This window comes from Maniola jurtina, chromosome 8 (genome assembly GCF_905333055.1).
Source record: "Maniola jurtina chromosome 8, ilManJurt1.1, whole genome shotgun sequence".
Lineage (NCBI taxonomy): Eukaryota > Metazoa > Arthropoda > Insecta > Lepidoptera > Nymphalidae > Maniola > Maniola jurtina.
Window position 1 is genome coordinate 14,849,537 of NC_060036.1, and position 27,594 is coordinate 14,877,130.

General features: G+C 37.1%; 2 long non-coding RNA genes across 2 annotated transcripts; one reads left to right on the forward strand and one right to left on the reverse strand.

Moving 5' to 3' along the window:
• The first annotated feature begins 6,960 nt into the window (after positions 1-6,960).
• LOC123867359 lies at positions 6,961-27,041 on the forward strand. The gene is made up of 3 exons (XR_006796395.1): positions 6,961-6,981; positions 19,838-19,844; positions 26,921-27,041. It is a non-coding gene; the product is annotated as an uncharacterized LOC123867359 (long non-coding RNA).
• On the reverse strand, positions 20,563-27,072 carry LOC123867360. Its single transcript, XR_006796396.1, has 3 exons — positions 26,931-27,072; positions 24,464-24,465; positions 20,563-20,573 (listed from the first exon to the last, which is right to left on the reverse strand). It is a non-coding gene; the product is annotated as an uncharacterized LOC123867360 (long non-coding RNA).
• Between the last annotated feature and the right edge of the window lie 522 nt (positions 27,073-27,594).

The following is a 27,594-nucleotide window of genomic DNA, read 5'->3' on the forward strand; positions in this document are numbered from 1 at the left end:
GAAATATGGGGTACCACCATAAATAAGCCCTCCACCAGTACCCATTGTTATTAACTAAACGATTCAAGCTCACCATATTCGGAAGCGCCATATTTCATCACCGCTATTTGCCTCGAGGCTTCACTGTATTTTTACTCGCTTCTCGCACTTGCCATAGCCAAAATACGATCAGTGTAACCACTACGTCTAATCTCAAAAAAAATTACCATTTAAATCACCACTATACAATGGCAGCTTAATCCTACTACCATCTCCAATTAAGTGTTACGCTTAATTGGAGGGGAAAGGGATGTAATAGTCATGACTAGCATGGCTAATATTCTTTAAAAAAAATCTAGCCTGTGAACTAACAGTGCAGTTGCTAACTACAAGTTTCATAAAAAAGCTCAGAGTTACTCAGAGCGAGAACGAGAGAGCTACGCTTAAAGTTCGTCTAATCTCATACCCAGAAAAAAAAAATTGGTTGTCTGTAAAGTCGGTTTACTGATGATAGTTGAACGTGACAACAAAGGCCGATTGTGCTTCTTTGTCGCTCATTCCGCGCTCTCGCTTGCACTTCAAGCCTAACATGGAACGCCTCAGAGCGAGTTAACGCCGCATGAGTCATGTTTTTTCGTGCGTGCAGCCGGCTCTATCGAATTATAAGACGTTGTCACGTCAAAAGGAACCTATAGGATCTCTTCGTTCTCTATCTATCTATCTGTCAAGACCCGTCAAGGGAATCAAAACCTACAGGTTACTTCCCGTTGACCTAGAATTTTGTTGTGCTGACACCCAAGATAAATTAAAGTTTAAGGGTGTCTGGCAATGCATGGCCTGATTTCTAATACTGTTCCAAAGAAAATATGTATAAAAAAATTAGACTTTACATTTACAAGCATTGGTTTCGCCGTTTTTGAGTACTTAAGTTAGCCGATATTTTTACTCTGTGGCTCGGATAGGTTATCACGCCTGTTAAAAAGATTTATGATTTCTTAACATTTATTAGCGCAGATATTTATCAGAGATACTCAGAGATATTGGTCGGCGCGCGGCGCGATGTGTGGAAAAAAGACGAAAAAACGTTCTGATCACATAAATCACGCCGTGTTTAGGCAATCTCGTTAACAGATACCTACTTACTATACTACTATTGCTATAGAGAAGATACAAAAATATACAGTACTTACTACCAAAAAAAAACAACTACAACAACAATTAAGTAGTTTTTCAAATTGTTAGCTCCGTTTTTGAATGTATCTTTTATTTTTTTATTCATTTTAAACATATTTTTTTTAACTTTTATTTTTATTGCAAATATTTAATTTACTTACTGTATCTGTTACATGTTATGTTTTTGTTTTGTTACGGGTTGTAACTTTATGAGCTGAAATAAAGTTCATTTTTTTAAACAATTTATGTTGACCTTACTGAGGTGAGTTATTTCTTATTAATTAGTCTATGCTCGCAACTTCGTTCGCATAGACTACACAAATTCCAAAACCCTTTAGGAATTGAATTTTCAAAAATCTTTTGTTAGCGGATTTCTACGTCATAATTAGATAATAGCTGCGAGTAGGTATCTGCATGCCAAATTGCAGTTTGAGCTGTGCGTTGATAGATCAGCCAATCAGTCAGTCAGTAAAAGCTTCGCATCTAATTCCAACTAAGTACCTATGTCAATGATTTTCCTTCTCCTGCGGATCTCTATATTTCAAGATGGGCGTGGAAGCACCAACTGAACTATAAGTTGCCCAAAAGATGGTGTAATGATGGTGTGTATTGTTCCTTAGTATAACTTTTTATGATCTGAAACGAGCAACTACCGAGTTTCCAAACAGACGTAACAAGTGATACTTAAATAAATGCTCTGATTTTTTGATATTCTAATGATGAAAGAATCCAATAGAATTTTCATCGTAACTCATCAGTTCCAAAAACTATTCTGTGCTGATTCTGAAAGTATAAATCATAAATACTTTATGATTTACTTCGCAATAAATATTTGTCATTTTGCCACGCCGATTGTTCATTTCTTGTCATACAAAATTATTGCGTCTAACAAAGATCAAATTGTATTAACAGAATTAAAGTGGCTTAACCCAATATTGCATATTTTGAAATAGGTAAAATATATATTTCGAGTAACTTTGTAAAAGGATAAAATATAACAAAATTCTTTTGATTGCGATTGAAACTTTGAAATTGAATCAATCAAAAAAAACTGTTCCAGCCAATCATTAGTTATTCTACCCTTGAGTTTTCGACCGATGATCTTGAGGTATAGTCTTAATATTTCATTACCACCCATATTATAAATGCGAAATATATTTGATCATTGGTTTGTCCTTCAACCACGCCACAATGGAGCAACGAAACATCAACGTGATTTATTCATAAGACAAAGAAATTGACATAGGCTAATTTTACAAAATACGACGAGATTTCTACGAGATTTTAAAAAATCGAAGTCCACGCAGCAGTCGCGAGTACTTTTATTTAAAATACTCTTTTGCCTATAAGGTTGATAAACATAGCCAATACTCCTTACAACATTTCTGGCTTGGACCAATATTCTGTCATAAAATTGCCGGATTTTCTAGAGTTAGGCCAGTTCCTTTCAGAGACTACTAATTTATTAAACCTACCTTATGATGGTCATTATAAAGTTATCCATACAGAATTCTTATGTTCTCAGAAGTCAACTTCCCGTGAACGGCTTATGGATTGGCTAACATTTATAAACTGTGATAGGACTATTCGTTATACTAATTTCAGTCCTTTATCATGGGACTATGAAGTTATGGACTGAAAGCAAAAATAAATGTGAACAGGTACAGACATTCTAAATTCAAATTGCTCGCACATCTCTTGAATTTTCCACACGTTTGAGTAGAGAACCTATTAACAGGGCTCTCTCCGTCACTCGTTTCATACAATCGTAGTTCCAATTTCATTTGAATATTAAGCAACCAAAGTCCATAAAATTTTGCAGACATATTCTGGAAACTAATATCTGTGTCTGTGGTGTTTTAGATTTTTCTAAAAATATGTAGTTTTAAAATTACAGGGGCTCGAAGACTTGTATGTAAATTTTTAAGACCGCGGAACTTTGAAACCGAATATTTTAACAGAAACCACAGACATAGATATTAGTTTCTAGAATATGTCTGCAAAATTTCATGAACTTTGGTTGCTTAATATTCAAATGAAATTGGAACTACGCTTGTATGAAACGAGTGACGGAGAGACCCCTCTTAAGCATCTTATCTATGGCGACAACGACGATTTTAAATACTCAATATAAAATTAGAAAATCAATAAATAACATAGATTTTCATGAAAAGCGACGACGTTTTAATTTTAAAGTATAGTATTTATGTCTCAATGTTATTGGAAAATAAAACAAAATATATTATGTGCGGAATAAACGCTTTATTTATGCGCAATTAATGTTTGCTATGCGTTTCATGAAAATTTATGTAAATACTAGTTAATGCCGGTGATTTCATCCACGTGGATTTAGGTTTTTATCTCTTACTAGATGATACCCTCGACAAAGTCCGCATGGACTTAAATTTTTTTTAAATTTCGTGGGACCTCTTTGATTTTCCGGGTCAAAAAGTAGCCTATATCTGTGTTTAAGATGTAACTAACCGTGTATAAAATAGGTGATAGGTACCAGGTGATAGGAATCAGGTTTTTAAAAATCCCACAGGAGCTTTTTATCTGCTGAAAAAGCAGCATATTATGTCTATCCCCAGGAGGCAAGCTATGTCTTTTCGTCAAAATCGGTTAAGCAGATGGATTGTGAAAGCTAGCACACAGACAGACACGGTTTCAGATTTACAATACATGAGTAATATTAGTATGCATAGATTTTTCGAGATAAAAACCTGTAACTCTCCATGTTTTTACCTAATTAAGTATATCCATGCTAAAACTTTTTTTGAAGCAACCAAGCAATCGATGATTGAAGCAAGATTCCAAAGCACTTGTAAAAGTCTACTTGAATAAAAATCTATTCTATTCTATTCAAGAAACAAACATACTTTCTTATTTATATTAATAGGATATTAGTATGGATTTGTAGGTATTTCGCCAACAGGTGAAGGCGTAGGTGATGCTATCCGCGCGCAAGGTGGGAATACAGATAAACTGCGAGTTTTTTTCAGGAATTCTTGATCTGCCGCCAAGCTGGTAGTTGATGGAAGCAATTAAGTTGATTAACAATGTTGACTGGTCTGTACACACGGCCAATAAAGCCTATTGATTTATATCAGGTTTAAGTGTTATATTTTTGGGAAATATGCTGTGAAAATATTTATGTTTCCTACTGCACTGTGAATCTAGAAAAGAATATTAGGTACTAGCTGATACCCGCGACTTCGTTCGCGTGGATGTAGGTTTTCTAGAATCCCGTGGGAACTCTATGATTTTCCGGGATAAAAAGTAGCCTATGTGCTAATCCAGGGTATAATCTATCTGCATTCTAAATTTCAGCAGTCCAGTAGTTTTTGCGTGAAGGAGTAACAAACATACACACACACACATACAAACTTTCTCCTTTATAATATTAGTGTGATTATCGTCAACTAGCGACCTGTCCCCGCTTCACATTGGTCAAAGTATCCACATTTCATCATCATCATCATCATTATTAACCGGTAGTCGTCCACTACTGGTAGGTAGTTATACTTAGGTAATAGTATTAATAGGTATCTTGTAATATAGGGGTTTCCACACGCCACAGTCTTATGCCGCTGCTATCCAGCAGCTCCCTGCGACTCTTTTGATGTCATCTGCCCACCTAGGGTCTTCCAACACTGCGCTTCCCAGTGCAAGGTCGCCATTCTAGCACCTTGGCTCCCCATTCGTATGATTCGTAAGATTCTCTTACGCATCTTCTCATTTGATCACGAAGAGAAACTCCAGGCATCTGCCGCCCATCCATCCATCTCTCAATCGCCCGCTGAGTTCAAGCAATGAGGAATTTTGGATGAGACGATATCCGTCCATCCGTCCGTCCGTAAATCCGAAAACCGTGAAATTGTGGTTAGATCTTTAAAAAAAAATTAAAATATGTTTCAATTTTCAAAGTAAGATAACTTTACCAAGTAGGGTATCATAATATGAAAGGGCTTCACCTGTACATTCAAAAACAGATTTTCATTTATTTTTATGCATAATAGTTTTTGATTTATCGTGCAAAATGTTGGAATAAGTACCTGAGTACGGAACCCTCAGTGCGCGAGTCTGACTCGCACTTGGCCGGTTTTTTTTGTTGTTTCTGTTATTTTATTTTTGTAAACATTTTTTTTAAATATTTTTTTTTTATAAGTGAGAGAATAATTTATTATGTAGGTTATTTATTAAAACCTACGATTTATTTTAAACCTGATACCATCCGCAACAGTGTTACTGTTAGGTAAGAGTAATAAAGGGCCTTTCATAATCCGCGGCCGGACGCGCGCTTCCTGATAACTGATACGTACCTAGGTACTTACTTCGAGCGAATATTACTGTCATATACCTAACTCGAATCTGGTAATCTACCTACCTGTATCTGATAGGCATATTTCAGATAGTCTGATATCATCTGATGATATTAGACGAAATAGTACATGTTTCCAGCAAGTGAAAGAAGATCCAGTGTGCAATCCTATCCGCTAGCGTTACTATAGGATTTTTTAACCCCTGACCCAAAAAGAGGGGTTTTTTTAACCCCCGACCCAAAAAAAGTTTGACGTGTGTATCTGTGTACCACATGCCACAGATATTAGGTTCTAGAATATGTCTGCATTTTATAGACTTTGATTGCTTAATATTCAAATGAAATAGGAACTACGATTGTATGGAGTAAGTGACGGAGAGAGCCCTGTTAAGTGCAGCGCGACTGTCTAGACATGTCTATCAAGAGAATTTATCAATGGTTTGGAATCCTATTCCTTCCAGGTCTTCCCCAGAGAAAGCCACCTACAAGTAGCACCAAAATATTCGGCTAGCAACTCGGCGGTTGTCTTCTCAAAATAAATTTAAAATAGAGATCATCTAGTCTTTTAGATATAAAAATACCTATATCAAAATATATCTAAGTATAGTGTAAGCCTAATTATAGTTTCTATTAAATAAATTTTGTAAGTATTACCTACCTGCTTTTTTTATTTCGAGGTAACCTAAAATTCCAACGGAAGTGAACCCTGCACATTTCACCTCAAAGGCGGACTTGTGAAAAAATGGCGGCGATCGCCTCATCGCCTCATTGCCTGCTAATACAGAGACAGAGGCGCCTTGTGCGCGCCGGATGGCGGCTTCCGATCCACGCACGGGTAAGGTTACCGTATTAGGTACTAGATAATGCCCGCAGCTTCGCCCGCGTGGATTGGTCAGATCCCCTGCAGCATCAGGATTGAGAAGTTGGAATCCAAATTTTATATGGTACAATGTCACAAAGTTCCTCTATCGATTAAAATTACGCAAATCGCTTCAGAAATCTCGGAGATAGATAGAAAACACCTCCATTTTTTAAAGTCTGTTAAAAAAGTAGCCTATGTTACTCCTTGGTTACTGTGAAAGTCCCGTTAAAATAGGTTCAGCCATTCCGAAGATTAGCCTGTTCAAACAGACAGACACTTATTTTATTTATTAGTATATAGATATACGTGTTAATTTGTACAGATCTGTTTACTTTGTAAGTATATTATAAAGCAACATGCCGGCATTAGCGTCACTGATACGCAATGTAATGATACACTAAATGGTACAAAAGTGCCCAGCCTCTCACGTCAGTACGATACGTGCAATCGGGACAGTCCGTCGCTCAGATGTTCGCAGAAGTCAGAACTACGCAGATACCGATGCGCCCTACTTACCTACTAGAGATGGACCATTTCGCATATAGCATGTGAAAAATCTCACAATTCACATGCCTGCCAATTCGCACTTGATTTGGCGGACTATAGGCAAACCCTTCTCATGTTAAGAGGAGACCCGTGCTCTGTAGTGAGCCGGCGATGGGATCATGATGATCTGAAAAATCACGTGTAAAATCTTTTCATATGTAACACTTGCTATATTGAAGTAGATTGTAAAAAAATCACGAAGCAAAATCTTAGTAAGTTTGAAAATTGTTACATTAATTAATCCCTCTTTACTGTCTAAATCTCGGGCGCGCATGATCATCAACCCGAGCCAAAGAGCGCATGAGCTAGAACATTCGTTCCAAAGAAAATATCTATTTAAATTAATGCACCAACCATATAATCAACCCGAAAAGCGAATTTTCGCTTGCAATTAGGTATATAAGTTCGAAAATTCACTTTCCGTAAAAATCTATCTGTAATAATACCTATGTCAGCGCTATTGATCTTGATAATATAATTCCTGGATAAATAAATCTAGCAAACGATTGTGTGGCAAATGAAAAATCCATCCATCCATCATCCAATCAATTCACATTACTTTGGTCTTCCTCTCCTCTTTTTTCCTTCCACATACATATTTAACATTCCTCTAGTCACTAGTGACATGATTTTTTCCCCTCTGCATTTTACATGCCCATACCATGCCAATCTATTACCCCTGTGAAAAAGAATAATATTTTCACCAAATGAAAATGATTTCACAATCATGCCCATCGCTACTAGGTACCTACTTGCCGTTACGGTTCACGTTAATCGTCGACCGGACAGATTTCCAGGAACACGTGGTGTATCTTTGACCCTGATTGAGAATTGATTCGTGTCATTGACCAGTTGTGGAGTCCATTGCTGAACATTATAGGTCTCTTGTAGAAGGGAACTTCAGGTCTAGTGAGTATTGGTTCCCTGTGACTCGTTTGATGTCGTCTGCGAACGCTGTGGTTTCCAGGACACCTATTCTAGAACCTAGCGTCCATCATCTATGACGCATTGACGATGATATTATTGATAAAAAGCTAAAAATATTCAATATTCTTAATGAGGAATTTTTATGAAAAGTACCTACATACCTACTTACTTTTAATTACCTTAGCTACATTTATAAATTGCCTAATTATGTCTTTGCCTACTTATCTTAAATACCTACTATTGTACATAAGCTTTTATAAAAAGTAGAAACTGTCGGTTATGAACGTAAGTAACTAGCCCGAATCTCTGGGACTAGTTTAAAAAGAAAAAGATTTTTAGAAACTCCACCCGAACGAAGCCAGGTTAGTCAGTTAGTCAAGATTGAACATTATTAACTTTAACTCATGATTAGAGTTATCCCTACGGCCTATCTCATTTAAAATTAGAATAAGCTGAAGCTGAACCTCAGATTTCAACAGCGTTAGTAATTCTACTTGCTACTAGGTGGCGCCACACGTATTGTAAAGCTCTACAATCAAGCTTTTCTAGTCTTCCCAACAAAACGACCTAGGTTTTTAATAGTTTTATCACTATGTAGTATATTTTTTAAATAACGGTTCAAATAAGAAATAATAAATCTGACTGTAAAAACAGCCCGAACGTTTTTTTTAAAGTTTCTCTAAACGGATTTACCTAAGTAGGTAAAGATTTGTGCAAAGTTTTATAATACTTGTAATGTCTATAGTGAGTTAATAGGTACATTTTAGTAAATATAATAATATAGAAATACTTATTGCATTTTTTAAAATAAATCGACTCAAAATGCATTAGGTAGACCGTACCCACCTACCTATTTTTTGTTTAGAAAACTGGCAAAATAACATTGAAAAATGGTTAAATCTTTTATCATTTCATTTTAAATACTTTTAGGAACATCATAGGTACCTACTTATACGATACAAATATGTATATCTATAACATAAGTAGGTAAGTAGGTACTATACCTAACATTTATTTAGTATTTAGTTTAGATTACATATATTTTCGGTTTCGGTCCATTTGTCTAGTCTAGACACAAATAAAATGTTTCTAGACACGCACGGACGGGCCTAGGTACCTATTTTTATACTAATTTATGACACAGTTTTAGTCCCACTATTTCATTCGAATTGGACAGAGATTCATGCGGTCTTTGAGACGCGAAAATGTAATGAGAAAAAAGTAAGGCAATGAGGCCATTGACGATTAAATATTCTAAATTAAACATGCGCATTCCTCGTAAAAAAGAATAAAGTAGGTACTTACCTACTTTTATTTAAAATCACTACACTTTTTTTCTCTAGGTATGGCATTTTCTTAGGGGAAAGTAGGGCAATGTGACAACTTATGTGATAATAAACACAGGATAGGATTCAAAATTGAATATTAAATAATTTTAAATGATTAAACAAAAAGTAAACAGTTTTTTAACGTTGAATATTAAATGTATAAGTTTTCTAATTAAAAACTGCGCTCTATCCCCATTTTTCTCTGGAAATATGTTTAAAATGTTCCTAAGTAGGTAATTTCTACCTATTTAGTTAGTTTTTAGGGCTTTAGAGCAATTTTAAAAAAACGTATTAGCTTCAGACAAGTTCTATTTTATTGTTTTCATTACGCTAGGTATTCCTCTTTTTTAGATTTAAATGAGAATTTCAATTTTTTTAAGGTTCATTTTATCAAGGAGCTAATAGGTACGTTTTATCCCGCAATTTAAAAGATAAGAAACCAACTGTAATAAAGAACTGACTAATGAAATGGGTAGCTATCTACCTACCTTAATAAGTAAATTATACATTTTGAGAGGTAACCGATTCCTCGAACCACACATGGCCTTACTTTTTGTATTATTTGTGCAACATAATTACCAACCACAAAGCACAAACCTCCGTTCAAACAAAACTCAACTTTATTTCAATCAGGTTAAGGCATTTTAAATCGGCATCATAACTTAGTTATTAAAAATTGAACATTTGTTTAAACAGCTAGTTTAAACAATTTAGACTTTATTACCATGCATTAAGAGTTTATTTAACTGAATGTGCTAGTTTGTATGAATGTCTTTAGAAGTACCGCAGTTACCTGCGGAGGTGTGGGCCATGTGCTTTTATGAATGGATATTGTTTCACTGTTTTTACAAAAGTAAAAACTGCACAGTATTTTGAGTTTTATTTTCAGTGATCTAAAGCATATTTCTGTTTATTTTCTGTCAATAAACGTGTGTCTGTAATATTTTTTTATTGAAACACGTAAACATAATATGGAAATTAGATACTGTTGGTATTATTATTAGGTATTTATTCCTTATAAAATAAAAAGAAAGAAAATTCTTGACGACCTATGTAGAGCAGTGGTTAGCACTGTGCCCCAAAATTAGGAAGCACCGGCACTAGGTCAATTCAGAAAATAATGTGCTTGTTTTCTGAACTGCCTAAGGGCTTAATAAAATTTACGTCAAATTCAGAATATTTTTATCTGCCATTTTTGTGACAATCGATTAATCTATCAGTTTGATCGATATACCTATCTTTCTGATTGAACAACCCACTTAGAACACATAGACCCAACAGACTTGGCCAATACACTCGGTAAACGGATGCTGACCTACGTCCCTACACACAGTCTCTAGCAGATTTTCATAATGCATTATCTCGAAGTATCAAAGGATCACTGACGCACTATCCAGAAGTCCGGCACTCGCCAAATACATTGGGTCAATGTATACTGGGGTCATTATAGCTTTAGTGAATAGGTAAATCACATAAAAATTATCTCTAGAACATTTACAAATGATTTGTTTACCTACTTATTCCTACTTATCTTTGACGTTTGTATAAATATGAAATATTAGCTGATAAGACGTAAGAAATAATAATAAAAAATACATATCTATTATCTATCTTTCCGGTAAACTAATGAGGTATGGTAATAATTACGATATTTCGAGATTCCTTTGCTATCATTACTTATGCGTTACTTACTATCATAAACGTTACAAAAAAACGTTTAGATAAATATTGACCTGTCACCCCCGACTTCCTCTACATTGATAGTGGTACACCTATTTTACTTTATTTTTTAACCCCAAATCCAAAAAGAGGGGTATTTGAAGTTTGACGTGTGTATCTGTGTATCTGTCTGTGGCATCGTAGCTCCTAAACTAATAACCGATTTTAATTTAGTTTTTTTTGTTTGAAAGGTGGCTTGATCGAGGTGTTCTTAGCTATAATCCAAGAAAATCGGTTCAGCCGTTTGAAAGTTATCAGGTCTTTTCTATTTACTGTAACCTTCACTTGTCGGGGGTGTTATAAATTTTTAATTTACACTTATGTTTTGACTAGCTGATGCCCGCGACTTCGTCCGCGTGGATTTAGGTTTTTCGAAATCCTGTGGGAACTCTTTGGTTTTTCGGGATAAAAAGAAGCTTATGTGCTAATCCAGGACATTATCTATCTCCATTCCGAATTTCAGCCAAATCCGTCCAGTAGTTTTTGCGTGAAGGAGTAACAAACATACACACACACACACACATACAAACTTTCGCCTTTATAATATTAGTGTGATGGCCTCTCAGGCGCAGTAGACTTGGTAGTAGAGTGCTGTGATCTTACAATTGGGTAGTTAGTGGTCACAGGTTCGAAATTCGAATATAGGAATTAATTCTCACTTAATTTTTTCAGGACTTTGTTTTAGATTCATTTAACCATTCACAAATCAAAAATACCCACTAAGTAACTTTTTTTTGTAGGAAATGAAGACAACCTAGTACTTAGATGCTAGTTCTATTACAGAGATACCTGTGCGTGTAGTTTTGTAGGCATCACGTAAACATTTAACCGAAAATAAAATACAAAGTACGGAATAATAGTGGAATAAAACGGGTAATTAAAGTGTCTTCACAATGGCTCTCAGTGGCCGCAACATTGTAAGGTTTCCACCAATCAACTCAACGATTACCTTGTTTGATACGGTTTCCGTGTACATTGAGGACCTTGATATAAAACAGGGTGTTATTAGAATGCTAGCAAAAAAAACTTAGTGCTATTAAGTATTATACACCATTAGGTAACCATTTGCCTTATACCTACTTGTAGTTTTAGTATTTTTCAAACCCGCGATGTATAGCGTTGCAAAAGTTAATGCTCCGTCTATGACTATACTACGGTATTGATCCCGTGGTGCCTATTTACGTAACGTTCGTTGACCTCTAGCGTCAGTCAGATGTTTTATTAGCAATACATTGCGAACTAAAAAAACAGGTTTTTTGTGTGTTTTTTTGTGGTACTTACCTTATCTTATCTCCCTCAGTACTATCAACAATCTTCGTTTTTGCTAGCGTTGTAATTACATGTAAGGAGGGCATTCTAGCACCTTGAGTATCGGTTTTTCGAACTATGTGCCCTGCAGGGTGTAAGTGGCAATCACTTCAGCGTCGCAATATCCGATTGACATAATATTGTCTATTGGAAAAGGATCAGTAAACAAATATCAGTGGCCACCACCGACATCTATTGTACTCAATGCATCGGTGATTGTACCTAACCGTAGGTACAATAGATGTCGGTGGTGGCCACGCTTGGACCATCTTTAAAACAAGAGTGAATAGGCACCTTCTAGGTAAACGCGTCCCATCTTAGACCACATCATCACTTTCCATCAGGTGTGATTGTGGTCAAGCGCTTGCCTATAGTGAATTAAAAAAAAAAACCATACCTAATACCTATGTACCAGTAAGTAGTCCTCACGTATAAACACACACGGAGCTTATCGCGAGGTATGGCGAGCACGTGTGGCGCACAAAAAACGCGCCTTAATAACACGAGGTGCCGTGGGGGTCGCCTCTAGTGCTGCTGTTGTAAATAATTAAATGTCGATATCGATCATTTGTGTTGCAGAGTGTTTGCTTTATAGTTCTGACCAGTTACAATCCGAGTAACTTTAAAACAAAAGTGAATAGGCATTTCTATGTAAACGCGTTCCGTCTTAGGCCACATCATCACTTTCCATCAGATGTGATTGTTCATATATTGAATATATTAAAAGAATTGTTAGATTTGCCACTAAACAAGTCTAAATATTGTATTAAAATTTAAAACAGACTTATAACAAGTATGACTAATCTGGATACCGAACTGTTTGGTAGAGTCACAGACGCAGTTAATGAGACACTAGATAGCAAACATAAAAAAATGATTTTGATTTTTAACGAGGAAATGACTATTCATAAATGCACTCAGTCAGATTAAGTACTATAACCATTTAAACCTACTGGCACAAGGCTAAATTCGAGGCAATTTTTTCATTTACTCGGCTATGTTACTTACATTTTTATCGGCTATCGGTTTAGTAGCAGCATCGCTCACTAGACGGTTGGGTGACGTCATCGCTGCATATGCGACCGTGTGGCCGACATGTTCATTCCACACCCGCATACATTGTACACGTCTTCTACTCTGCTATGTAACATATTATCGACACTCGATGTAGCTGCAGCGTCGCATCACTAGTCGGGGACGGGTTTAATTACACGGCCGGGCGACAGGTTGTCGGGTGACGTCATCGCTGCATATGCGACCGTGTGGCCGAGGTGTTTATTCCACACCCGCATACATTGTTCACACAATAGGTATAATGGCTTCTGCTCTGATTATTACCTACCTAGTTTATTACCTAAATATTACGAAGTATTAAAATAACGGCTGGAAAGGTTAAATATAAAATAATTACTTATAGAATAGTGCCCGCGCCTTCGTCCGCGTGGATTTAGGTTTTCAAAAATTTCAAGAGAACTCCTCAATTTTCCGGGACAAAAAGTAGCCGTTTGCCCATCTTCGTAATGAAAGCTATCTCTGTACCAGTCAAAATCTGTTAAACGTATGGGTTGCGAAAAGCTAGCAGGCAGACATACAGACAAACAGACATCCAGACACACATTCGCATTTATAATATTATATTAGTATGGAGTAGCTATGGGTATGGTTTGCACACTAAAGCTAACGCTCGCGAATATATTGGAGGGAATTTAGATTATTAAAAATCGCGTGAGAATTTTCAGGGAAATCCTACGGCCATGTCCCGGATGCAAGCTATTGATGTGTCTAATGTCATCAAGATCGGTTCAGTGGTTCAGCCGTGAAAAAGTAACAGACAGGCAGACACATTTCACATCTTAAGTATACTTTTTATTTTACTTTAAAATATCATTTGCTTGATTTTAGGAAGGTCCAATTTACAATTTCGCAAATCGGTAAACTTTAAGGGGCACCGAGGTACCTAGCTATATTTTATATCATTGTTACAATTGAACAAAAATAAAAGTGTAAGTAAATTAAAAATTTATAACACCTCCGACAAAGTGAAGGTTACAGTAACTAGAAAAGAGCTAATAACTTTCAAACGGATGAACCGATTTTCTTGGATTATAGCTAAAAACACTCTCGATCAAGCCACCTTTCGAACCAAAGAAACTAAATTAAAATCAGTTCATTAGTTTAGGAGCTACAATGCCACAGACAGATACACAAATACACATATACCTACACACGTCAAACTTATTACACCCCTCTTTTTTGGTCGGGGGTTAAAAATGGGCATACTTTTGGTCAAGGAAAACATTTTATACTAGGTCACCTTTCTTTATTACCTAAATGTTACAAGTTGGCGGCAAATCAGAAACTTTTATTAGACAGTTTGTTTGCGTCCGAAGTTCCCATTCATTTTTATTCTCTTTCCCATTTTAAATGGGGGTTCATAAAGCATACGTTTCAGTGGAAAACGCAGTTTAGCTAACATACAGTTTGAAAACGATCTTCCATCGTGGACTACTGCAGTAACTATGTTAAATTGAAACACATTTTCAAAACAATCAATCAATCGTTTAATTGCAAAGGATTAGATACACAGTGGTCTTAGTCTAAGCTTATATACCTATAGGTAGGTACGTTCAAATTTCATCTTAAGAAATGCAATAAGTACTTAATAACTAAAAGTCTAATAAATAAATAAATTGAATTGCAATTACAATGAAATTTACCTTTGTAAAAATACCCTTTTTCGATGGACAAACTCGATTTTGGCTTACTTTTTTGCATAGACGTGTGTGAGAGAATAAAATTAAAAAGTATGTTAGAATCTAGAATGTCAGAAATTAGTTAGATCCATATTTAGGCGATAGACTGCGTGTCGCGGCTAAACTTACATTGCTGATGGAATGAGACAATACATACAGATGAATTTTATATTTGATTAATTTGTGATTCATGTTTAATTTTTGCTAAACTGATAGGATAAGATTATTACTACCCATAAAATTTGTGACTCTACAGGAACTGCTGGTATTACTAGAAGTGGAAGAATACGAGGTGGCTGTGGCTGAAACTAATTCCTACCAATTAAGCTCACATAAAAAGAGAAAATTTCTTGGTGACGGTTCTGAAAATAATTCATCTAACCATCTCCGTCATAAAACCGATAGATTTAAATTCAAAGTTAAAATATTTTTATTCAATTAGACTTTTACAAGTAGGTACTTTTGAATCGTCAAGAGCATCTACCACTGGTTCGGAATGCCTTTCCTAGCTAGAAGAACCAGCAAGAAACTCGGCGGTTGCTTTTTTCAAAGATTTGATATACAATATAATGCCATGTATACAAGTAATGAAAGTCCCGCGCTTTGCTGGAGCGAGCAGCAGGTCAGAATACACAAAGCATATAAACTCTTCTTATTTCGAAACTGTATGATAGCTAAACTGCGGTGAAAACAGTGTTGCCTGATTACCGAGCGCGCCTTTTTGCCAACTTCACCGGATTTCATATTCAGTTGGGGAATAAAAAAGGTGTCGCGAGTTTTTGGGCAAGTTGAAATGAATTCACGCACCCGCGCTGCCGGCCGGCGGGCGGCGGGCGGCCGCGGCGTGGAAAACGAGTTTTGGGCACAAAAACGTGTGGCCAGGAACACGGAAAAAAGTGGGCAACTACCGAATAGGTAATGAAATTATGGGCAGGAATGGGCAATACCGATTTCGATGTTGTCAACAGAAAACCGGTGATAGCCAAGTGGTATAAGAAGTTGGTTTTCTAGACGGGGGGTCCAGGGTTCGATTTTTACCTTCTCGGAGTTATATTATGAAACCATTTTTGTTTTTGTAACATCTCCACTGTTTACCCATATTCGTAATAAAGAAATTTGATTTGATATCATGTGGTTTAGCGGCGAATATAAACATCGTAAGGAAACCTGAACGCCTGAGAGTTCTCCATTCTCGAAGGTGTTTGAAATCTAGCCAGTGTGGTGGACGATAGCCTAGGGCCCGAGGCCCCTCTCATTCTGAGAGGAGGCCTTGCCAACTCAACGACACCGTCGATAGGTTGATCATGATGATGACGGTGATGATGTGAAGTAAATGTTGTCTGGCTTTACCGACTCTATGAATTTCACTTATAAAACTAGTGTATTAATAAATCCCGTAGGAACTCTTTGATTTTCCGGGATAAAAAGTAGCGTATCCTAGGCAGGTAGATATAATCTATCTCCATTACGAATTTCAGCCAAATCCGTTCAGTAGTTTTTGCATGAAAGAGTAACAATTATACACACATACATATACTTACACAAGCTTTCGCTTTTATCCTACTAATATTATAAAAAGAAAGTTTGTATGATTGGATAGATGGTACCTAATTTGGCTGAATCTTTGGATTTGGCTGAAATTCGGAACGGAGATAGATTACCCTGGATTAACACATATCGATAGTTAGTTCCGGGATAGTTTTTATCCCGGAAAATCAAAGAGTTCCTACGGGATTTAAAAAAAACTAAATCCGCGCGGACGAGGTCGCGGGCTTCAGATAGTACCTACCTAATATTAGTGTGATGTGATGTAGCAATATATTATGCTGTGTGACCTGGTCCCGCAGGACGTCACGCGCGTTGCCGTGACGAGAATTACCCCGCTTTGATGACGTCACGGCACGTTAGCCCCCGTCAAAGCCTCACCCACTTACCACGAAACCAGGTCAATGTAAGTTCAAACTACACATGCTTTATGTATTATGTAGCACCTACCTAATTACCTACATCGTAGTAGGAATAGTTTAGTTTGTATAAGTTATACTACTACTTATTGTTAATTTATGGTTTCCCTTAGGAGATTTAAAAGATAAACAAAACGCAGAAACCTTCCTGGAGAAACGCGTAAGTCCTCCTTCCTCCTTCACCACTCTCTATCGTACCGCAAGACATATCTACGTAGACGAATTTCCATACACACGTAGGTATACGAAGCGATTTACCTCCTCGTCCATAATTCTAGCCGCTAGGATATGGACCCTTTCGGATTCAGTTTTTCACTCCCCTTTTAATATGGGTACCTTTGTCTCCATCTTAAGCTGCCAGCGGGTCTGATTACAGCCAAGCGCTAGACTAAAATTTAAAAAAAAATAGACGCGATTTGCCCAGCACTTCAGACCTTCTGAAGTTAGGTTTTTCATAACTACCTATAACAAATCTACCTGTGCAATATTAAAAAAAAACCAGAGGATGCCCCCGGCTTCGCCTGCGTGGATTTTTTTTAGTCCCGTAGGAACTCTTTGATTTTCCGGGATAAAAAGTAGCCTAGTCCTTCCCCGGTTCAGCGGTTGGGCCGTAAATTGGGCCATAATAATTGATATGTTTTTTATGGTTTTTATAATGTTGACATTTTTTGATCTTTATTTAACTATTATTTTATACTTTGCTTGTGTAAAGTCTATGTATGTCTTTCTTTACTTAATATTTTAGTCTTGACTTTATTTGTATTTAATTTAATTGAATTTAAGATAATATTCAAACACCAGTTATAGTGGTAAAATGTATAAGGCTCATCAGACATTATTCCAACATATTGTACCTACATTTTATTGAATAAATCATTGAATTTGAATTAACTAATTTGAATTTAAAAACGTAGCAGACAGACAGACATACAGACACACTTTTGCATTTATAATATTATTATTAAGTATGGATAATAAGCTAGAAATGTCCGCATAAAAAGTTATATTATAAGGCGTAGAGTAGGTAAGTAGGTAAGTTTGTATTTACGACACCTAAATCACCTTTTTAATATTCCGAACGATGTTTTTACAGCTTAGAAATTTCCGACTGACATTGTTAGAGTCATTTTATTTTCGGTGTAAGATTGCAGCCTGCAATAAAATAGTTAGAGTAGTGTTACCTTTTCAAAAGATTTTAATGGACATTGTCTCACAACTATCTGTTAAAAACAGTTTTATCAAAAATCATAACCCTTCCTTTCGGCTTTGCCGTAGTCGGGTAAAAAGTCATGCACGTATGGAAACGTCTTCTATGGTAGGTGTTATTTTTTCGTAGTTGTCTATATAATTTAGATATCCCGTTTTTGTCCAGGAAAAATTAGCCATATGGATTCTAGGTCAATTAGGCATAGATTTTGATTCCCTTGAGTGTCAAACTATGCAGCATACACGACCGTATCTTTTGACTGAGTGAAATAAGAAGTTGGATTATTCCACAGCTCCAAGTAGGTACCTACCTGAGTGTTTCATATTAATTTGAACTTGATACCTCCCTTCCACACGTTCCTGAGAAAAAGGATCTTGACAGACATAAGACAGACAGACAGACAACAAAGTGTCCTGTAAGGATTCCTTTATTCCTTTGAAAGTACCTACGGAACCCTAAAATTAATATTTTGTACCTACTTATTTAAATTTTTGTCTGTTTTGTGCGTCAAATAAAAAATTCTAATAAATGTGTACACAAAAAGTTATGGTCACTCTAGCTAAAGAATTATATGACGTTGTGGGACGGCGTGAGATTGGAAAACTTCTCGTTTATGAGTCGGGAAGTTTTCGCGATTTGTTACCGATGTCGTACCTATGCCACCGAAGGGTTAGTTTCCCCGATCTCTACCGTCTCAAATTGGAAAAAGATTTGTAACAGTTTAAACGGTTCTTGGATTAAAACTGACTATTTATAGACTGGTGATCTACTTGCTTACTGAATTTTTAAATACTTACCTATGAATATTTTTTCAGTTTAGTACTACCTAGGTAATAACTTAGTGGTAGAGTTAGGGAATTCTTGATTTGATTCTGACGATACGATCTGATCGACGATAATATGATGACGATGTCAAATATTAGGTAGGCTATGGGTGACGTGAAATCAAAGAAAAGTAGCTAGATTCATAGGCACGCTAGTGTTAGCGTCAAATGTAGGAACACTTGACGCCTGTCAGTGACGTCGAAACTGCGACGTTTATGTTAAAATTTCTCTAACTGTCTTGAACTGTCGGTATTCTCCGAACTAATACTCTCCGAACTCCGAACTATTCATGACACACACAATATTAGATTTTTTTTATTTTTAAATTAAAAAAAAAAAGAATATTTGCCATGTCAATGGCAACACAATGAAAATGGATATGTCGTTCTGTCAGTCATATATTCCCCTTTTCACTCCAACTAAGTGTAAAGCTTGTGTTAGGAGTAGGTACGACAATAGTGCAACGGGTGGGGTTTGAACCGCCGACCATTCGGATTTCAATCCGCACCTTATTAAGGCTATAAGAGGTTAGATAAAACTAACTCATCCTTGAGGTGGATCACCCCCACCCTCCGTGCCGTGAACTTTTATATAAAGTATAAAATGTCACCGTATCCCCGGCGGGCACGACGCAATCTGCGCGGGCGAAGCCGGAAAATTGCACATAGCTCGCTGCTTGTTTAGCGGTTAATATAAATAAGCTGCCGCCTGCAGATTTTTATGATTTCCTCCGTGACTTTATATCGTTACCTACCTACCTATGAATTAAGAGGGCTCTCTCCGTCACTCGTTTCATACAATCGTAGTTCCAATTTCATTTGAATATTAAGCAACCAAAATCCATGAAATTTTGCAGACATATTTTAGAAACTAATATCTATGTCTGTGGTTTTCCAGATTTCTGTTAAAATATTCGGTTTGAAAGTTACGCGGTCTTTAAAATTTTCATACAAACCTTTGAACCCCTGTAATTTTAAAACTACATATTTTTAGAAAAATCTAAAACACCACAGACACAGATATTAGTTTCTAGAATATGTCTGCAAAATTTCATGGACTTTGGTTGCTTAATATTCAAATGAAATTGGAACTACGATTGTATGAAACGAGTGACGGAGAGAGCCCTGTTAAGTAGTTTTTGGTGTTCTGAATGGTATCAACAGGATTTTATTAGGTACTAAACTTCCGCTATCTGTCCGTCTGTCCGTCTGTAAGTTGGCTGTGCCTCATGAACTGTTATTACGGTACCTCTCAACCTCTGCTTATTGAATAGATAGGTAGGTGGGTACTTATACAGTACTAGAGAGGGCCCGCGACTTCGTCCGTGTGGATTTAGGTTTTTAAGGATCCCGTGCGAACTGTTTGATTTTCCAGGATAAAAAGTTGCCTATGGCAATTACAGGGACGCAAGCTACCTCGGTACCTACCAAATTTCATACAAATCGGTTAAACGGATGGGTTTTGGGGAATCCCGTGGGAACTCTTTGATTTTCCGAGATAAAATACCCTACGTCCCCGGGATATAAGCTAACCCTGTTCCAAATTTCGTCAAAATCGGTTTAACTGTTGGGCCGGTTAGCAGACAGACAGACAGACACGCTTTCACATTTATAATAGGTAGGTATTAGTATGGAATAGTATGGATTGAAATTTTTACAGACCTATTTCTTTTGTGTTTGTATTCGTGTGCAAGTCCGGCTCACACTTGACCGGTTTTTCTTTAAAATCCCGTGGGAACGGTTGGGATTTAAGGTACGACGAATTAAGTAAAAGGTATCCTGTAACCATCTTCAAGATGCAACTATGTACGAGTAGGTACCGATTTCTATGCCTCAAGATTTATACAGTGGTCGAGCTATGAAAGGGAAATAGTCATTCTATTCTAGTCTATTTCCTTTTGCTCGACACACTTTCTCATAAGTAACATAAAGTAGTTATACCTACCTAGATTATTTGTTTGCGAAAATAGGTGTAAACCTGCGCAAAGCAGTGCCAGAGAGAATCAAATAACATTATCACTGTTACTTTATTTTTCTCACGACAGTAAACAGCAGTGTGTCGTGAGTTAGTGGGGCTCTATGCAAATGCGCGGCGCCGCCTCGCCGACACTCGACGTGAGCGCGAAACACCAACACTAATGGGAAAATTGCCCATAGGCTTCACTGCTACATAGCTTCATTTATTAAGTACACTGAAATTAAAATATAAACACCGAAAGATGAACAACTTCAAGGAAATAATGACGTCACTTTTGAATACCTATTAAAGGTAGTTATATGATAGAAATGGGCTTCATCATCATCATCATGATCAACTCATCGACGGTTCACTACTGAACGGGTCTCCTCTCAGAATGATAAAGGTTTAGGCCACAGCTGCCCGCTGGCCCATGGTTCATTACCTATTTGCATCAGTCTAAATCATATTTCATGAGTGGTTTGATTCTATTATCTCTACTAAGAAAAATATATTTGCACACTGAGAAAATGCTCCGTTCTACTAAGAGGTATCAAATAAAATTACCACTTTGTTACTTTATTTTTCTCACGACGGTAAACAGCAGTCTGTCGTGAGTTAGTGAGGCTCTATGCAAATGTGCGGCGCCGCCTCGCCGACACTAGACGTGAGAGCGAAACAATAATGTAAAATAGGCTTCATCGCTACGTTGACACTGAAACTTTCTACCATCGTAACTACCGCAAGGCATCGTCAAGGTCTGCATCCGTACCTACGTAGTTGAAATTCCTCGGACACGTACGAAGCGATTTGCTGCCTCGTTCCTAATCCGAACCGCTAGGATATGGAACGCCCTTCCAGCATCCCCCTCCATTTTTTAATATGGGTACCTTCAAGTTAAGAGTGAATAGGCATCTCCTAGGCAAGCGCGCTCCATCTTAGGCTGCACCATCACATGCTAGCAGGTTTGATTGCAGTCAAGTGCTAGGCTATAATTTTTTTTAATTAAATTAAAATTTGAAATACCGAAGGATGAAGAACTTCAAGGAAATAATGCCGTCACTTTTTTCACACGTAACAGTAGTACCTACTTAGTAATATTTTATCGCTGATTGATTGCTTCACTTCCTCGTTTCTTCTTCCTGCGTCGTTTCCTCAATTTTGAGGATCGTGGCTCCCCTTTGACGCAATCCTTGCTACAATGTTCTTCCATAGCTCTCTGTTTTTTGCCGCGTGGATTGCATCACAGATGGGTGTGTTGACCGCTTCTTTTATTTGGTCTGACCAACGTCTCGGGCTACGTCCGCGGGGTCTCTTTCCTTCGATCTTACCAGTGACCATGAGTTTTTCAATATTGCTGGCGTTCTTCCTTGCGATGTGACCGAAGTACTCAAGGGTCCTCGTTTCCAAAAGGTGCTCATTACTCGAATATTGAATGCCCTTTACATTATTGGGACCTTCATAAATATTAAAGTATCTAAAGAACTAAGGGCTAGATAAATTACCTATATAATAGTATAAAAGTAAACGCTGAACTTTAAACACGGATAGAGCGTGCAAGCGCGCCGCGCCGCTCTGCAAAGTTCAAAAGTTTGCGCGCGGCTCGCTCGTTAAAACTTCTGCCTTCCTTTCTAGTTTACCTTTAAACTATCCCACCCGTGCGCTGAATTTATTTGAATAAAAAATACTCACAGACATCCTAATAATAAGTCATAGGTATTATTACTAATTCTGTGGTTACACTCCTGATATCATACTTACCCACTTACCTACTTAATAATCTACAGGGCTACGGGTCATTGAAAACCAGAGGACTAGAGGTAGGTACCTAAGTACTTACTAAGATACTGTGCTTCGTCCATAAATTGCATTGTCATTTACTATAAGGCCCAGAAAGAAGAATAGGTACTACTTACCTACCTAACTTTAATCTGACAAGTGCTTACTTAACTAGCATCATACTTTTCGGCAGACCAGGCTGAGTAAATAAGACATTTCCAGACGGCTACTTAGGTATAACTTGTACAAACATTAAGCTATGTTAGCTATGTTATACCTAAGTACCTACCTAAGAAAAGAAAAAAAGATCTCATGAAACAGTTACCTACCAATTTATTTATTTTTTATATTTATATATTCATTTTTGTACCAGAAAGTTGTACTTAACAATAAAGAGAAAAAGAAGCACTTATCTCTATAAGAGATCTCTACTAGTGACCCTTGGCAGTGCGAGAGGAGTTTACCTAGGTATATCAATTTTCTGCTGAAAATTGAAAGGAAAATTCCCTAGACTACTTAGGTAGGTACCTATTTTAAATTTAAATATGGGTCATGAAACTCTATATTCGTAATAGACAGAGATATGTACTCATAGGTACTATCTATGTAGGTAAACAGTACCAAAAACTGAGGTAGGTATTCCCAGTTCGCGAAGTGAGCTGGCTCGACTCCAAGAATCCAAGAAATCGCGGCACTAGATAACGCGCGCTCCCAGGAGGTAATGTTTACTAACACATTTTCATAAACAAACTGACAATATTCTTACACTATGCTAAACAAAGTATTAATGAAATTAGAAACAGAAACGTTTTTATTAAAATAAACTTTTAAAAGTGCTAGAGAATCTACCACTGCTGGTTCCTACCGAGAAGAAATAAAATGAAATTCGGCGGATGCTCTTTAAAAAAAAAAAATGCAATAGGTAGGTAAGTAGGTAGGTATTTATTATTTAAGTTTTTTTTACTAAGATACAAGTTAGTTCTTAACTACAATCTCACCTGGTAGCAAGAGATGATGCAGTCTAAGGTGGAAGCGGGCTAACCTGGAAAGGGTTATTTATGGTAGTTTTTATTATACGCCTTTGGTTTCTTCACATCGTACCGGAACGCTCAATCGCTTGGCGGCACGGCTTTGCGGACAGGGTGGTAACTAGCCACGGCCAAAGCCTCCCACCAGACAAAATGTTGGTTAAAATGCATTTAGGTACTTAGTTACCTACATACTTAGGTACCTCCGAAAAGTTGGGGATTGAACCTCCGACCTCCCGAATATAAGGCCGACAGCTTAACTACTTACCTACTAGGCAATTAACATTCAATGAAAATGGTTGTTACCTCTCAGTATTAAACCCTCTCGTATGAAAATACATAATATCGTAACGTCAAACGTTCATTTACAATCCACGGACCACCATTTTCCCTCCCCCTCCCTCGACCCAACCCCCCACCCCTGTAATCCCCCCTCTTATATAAGGCCTTAGGTGCGCTGGAGGTAGAGACCTGCGCCACAGACTTTGAGGTTTAAGCTGGGAATTTATGTGGGAAAAGTCTTTTGTTTCAAATAGAATGGTAGTCTTCCTAATGAGAAATTGTACTTTTATTTTAAGAAAGCTTTTGTAGTTCCTTTTATACTTCTACAAACTAGATATTAAAGGAGGACTCTCTATCACTCGCCCCATACCAACGTAGTTTCATTCTCATTTGAATACTAACAAGTGTAAATTAAAAATTTATAACACCCCCGACAAAGTATTTGAGTTTTCCAAAGCATCATTTTCAAATAAATAATTATGTATCTAGGCAACGTCCATCTTGACAGCTTGACATTATTTTGTCAATTGACATAATATTATGAACCTAACGGTTATCTAACCTTCTTTTCTACAAGAAAACTAGAAAAGAGCTGATAACTCTTAAACGGCTGAACCAATGTTTTTGGATTATAGCTAAGAACACTCTCGATCAAGCCACCTTTCAAACAAGAAAAACTAAATTAAAATCGGTTCATTCGTTTAGGCGCTACGATGCCACAGACAGATACACAGATACACAGATACACAGACACACGTCAAACTTATAACTCCCCTCTTTTTGGGTCGGGGGTTAAAAAAAGCAAAGTCAATGAAATTTTAGACACGTTTTAGAAACTACCTATCTTGTCTGGTTTGCTAGAATTTTGTACAAAATGTCTAGTTAAAATTAAATAACACAGACACCTATGTACTGGTTAGTTCCTAGATATCTAAGTACTTAATTAGGTACCTATATTGAATTTGATTGGTTATTAGATATTCAAATGAGAGCCAACTACGTTTGTTTGGAGCGCACTACGAATGAACCCATCTTAATTATTATAGACTTGTAAGACTAAAACACTCCGTAAATTGGGGGTCCCAGGTTTGATCCTAGGCACACACCTTTCACCTTTAGAGGTGCTACCTAATATGCGTTTTAAGCAAATCGTTACATTCCTTTTAATTTTATCAAGGTCGAGCCCAGGTAAATACCTAATACCTGTCACCTGCCAAGTGCCAACCTATCTCCCTTAAGTGGTGATAAGCAAAAAAACATTATGACATACATAAAATAAGCGTATAACCGTACATAAAGTATGACGTAACACCCACGCGGCACCTAATGTACACCTGACCTACTTTCAACCAATACCTGAGGTGCTCACCTGGCAGGTGGCAAACGATTGGACACCCGCACCGCTTGCCAACCAACCGGTGGCCTGCACCTTAACCCAGGTGCGCACAGGTGAATTTCCACCGGCCTTGTACCAGACCACGCCCGTATATCGAACTGCGCAGGTAGGTGCGCGGGGATTGGCTGAGGTGTACCCAGGTATACACAGGTGGGTTTCCAAAAGCCACAGAAACCTTTCCAGTCGCTACTCTACCTGTGATGACGAACCACGCGATCGTGTGGTCATTATTTATTAGTTACCTTGATAAAGTGTGTGGGGGAGGAAGGGGAAAGTGCGCATGTGTGAGTGCGATTGATGTTTTCTTGAGGTGTTCTAAATTTAGGAAAGGTGCCGCCGCCCTTGTGTAGAGGTCAGTGGGATGAGGTATGATGTTGGATGGATTTTTCTTTTCCACTTTTTTATACGAACGCTATCTATACTAATAAATAAAATTGGAGTGTCTGTCTGTAATTTCAAAATAACTACCTCATAGGGTTATTTGAACGATACCTTAACTGAATCACACGTTTTTAAAATTTTTGTCTGTCTGTCTGTCTGTTTGAAAAGGCTAATCTTTGGAACGGCTGAACCGATTTTGACGGGATTTTCACAGACAAGTAGAGGATTGACCAGGATGTAACATAGGCTACTTTTTTAACCGACTTTCAAAAAGGGAGTTGTGTTTTTCTACCTATGTACACCGAAATCTCTAAGATTTCTGAACCGATTTGCGTAATTTTTTTTTTAATCGATAAAGGAACTTTGCGACATTGTTTCATAAAAAATTTGGATTCCAACTCCTCAATCCTGATGCTGCAGGGGATCTGACCAATCCACGCGGGCGAAGCTGCGGGCATCAGCTAGTTCTAAATAATGAAGATAAGGTAATATTGTCTGTAATATTATAGTAGGATCTTAAACACCTGACATGTTTCTACGTCACGACGAATGTTTTCCTGTAGGTATGGTCAGGAAAATATTAGATACCTATCTAGGTAGTAATTACCTACGAATCAAGTTAGGTATAGAAACAATAAATTAGTGCATAGGCAGTGTAGGTAAGTACCTAATAGGTAGGCTAACAAAGTTTTTAGATATAAGTTTTTATGTAGGTAGGGTATACTTTGATGCTAGTTATTAGTCAGTAAAGTCTAGTTAAATTAAGTCTTTAGAATGATTTCATAAGACTGCGCCAGAACCTTCTCATTTTTTTATCTCGGGTAAGTACTTAGTCAGGAACATAGTCCAAGGGTGGGGGGATGGGTGTTTGAATACTTACCCCCCTCTAACTGCTTTACTTTGCCGTACCTACCTTTTATATTAATGTTATAAGTTCTAGTAGGTAGTTTGTTGAAGAATATTACCTACTTACTTATGAGAAAAATGACACCTACCTATCAAATGGGTCGAAAAATGTTTTGCTATAAGTAGTAAAAGTTTTACCACGTTTTACTCAGTTCTCCGTAATTGCTGATATCTATCTAGGTACCTATGTATAGGAAGGCTACCTATTACCTACTATGGAAGAAGTTGGTAATTTATATATACATACTATCCTACTACTCATAGGTACACTTTTCAACAGTTAAGTATACTTCTTGCAATTCACGAAGGCGAGTGATCTTTACTTGTAAACATGGGCATTGCGTAAGTGTGCGTGCGTGTTGGACCAATCAGTCGCGAGCCAGCGCTCGCAAACGCACACATTTAGTGTACCTTACTTATACCGATACGACTTGAACACAAGCATAAGCTACTCGCCTTCGTGAATTGCAAGAACTGTAATAGGAAAATAATAAACCAATTGTTATCAGTGCAGTGATGTGATTGTGGTAAAATTATTTACGTTAACTTAAAACTAAAGCTACAAGTGTGTCAAACGCACTCTTGTCTGAGAAGAAGCTCAAAACAAGCTCTTTTTAATATCGATCACTTTCACTATTTAAAATACTATCTACCTGTGAGGTAGAGCAATTCTTTTCCAAGCGAGATGTCGATGTCTAACTTCATTCAACGCACATAAAAAATAATAATGGTATCAATGATATCTACCTATTACGCTAAGTTTGTATAAAATTACCTACTTAAGATAACTTTGATCCGAATTTCATATAGCCAAAGTCGAGGGCAAAAGATAGTAAAAAATAAATCTGCTCCAACAATAGCAAACAAACTCAATTATAAAAACTAAACAGAAAAAAATGAAAAACACCAATTTATCCACCTCTCAGCATTATGCTCCCACTCAATCTTCTTTCA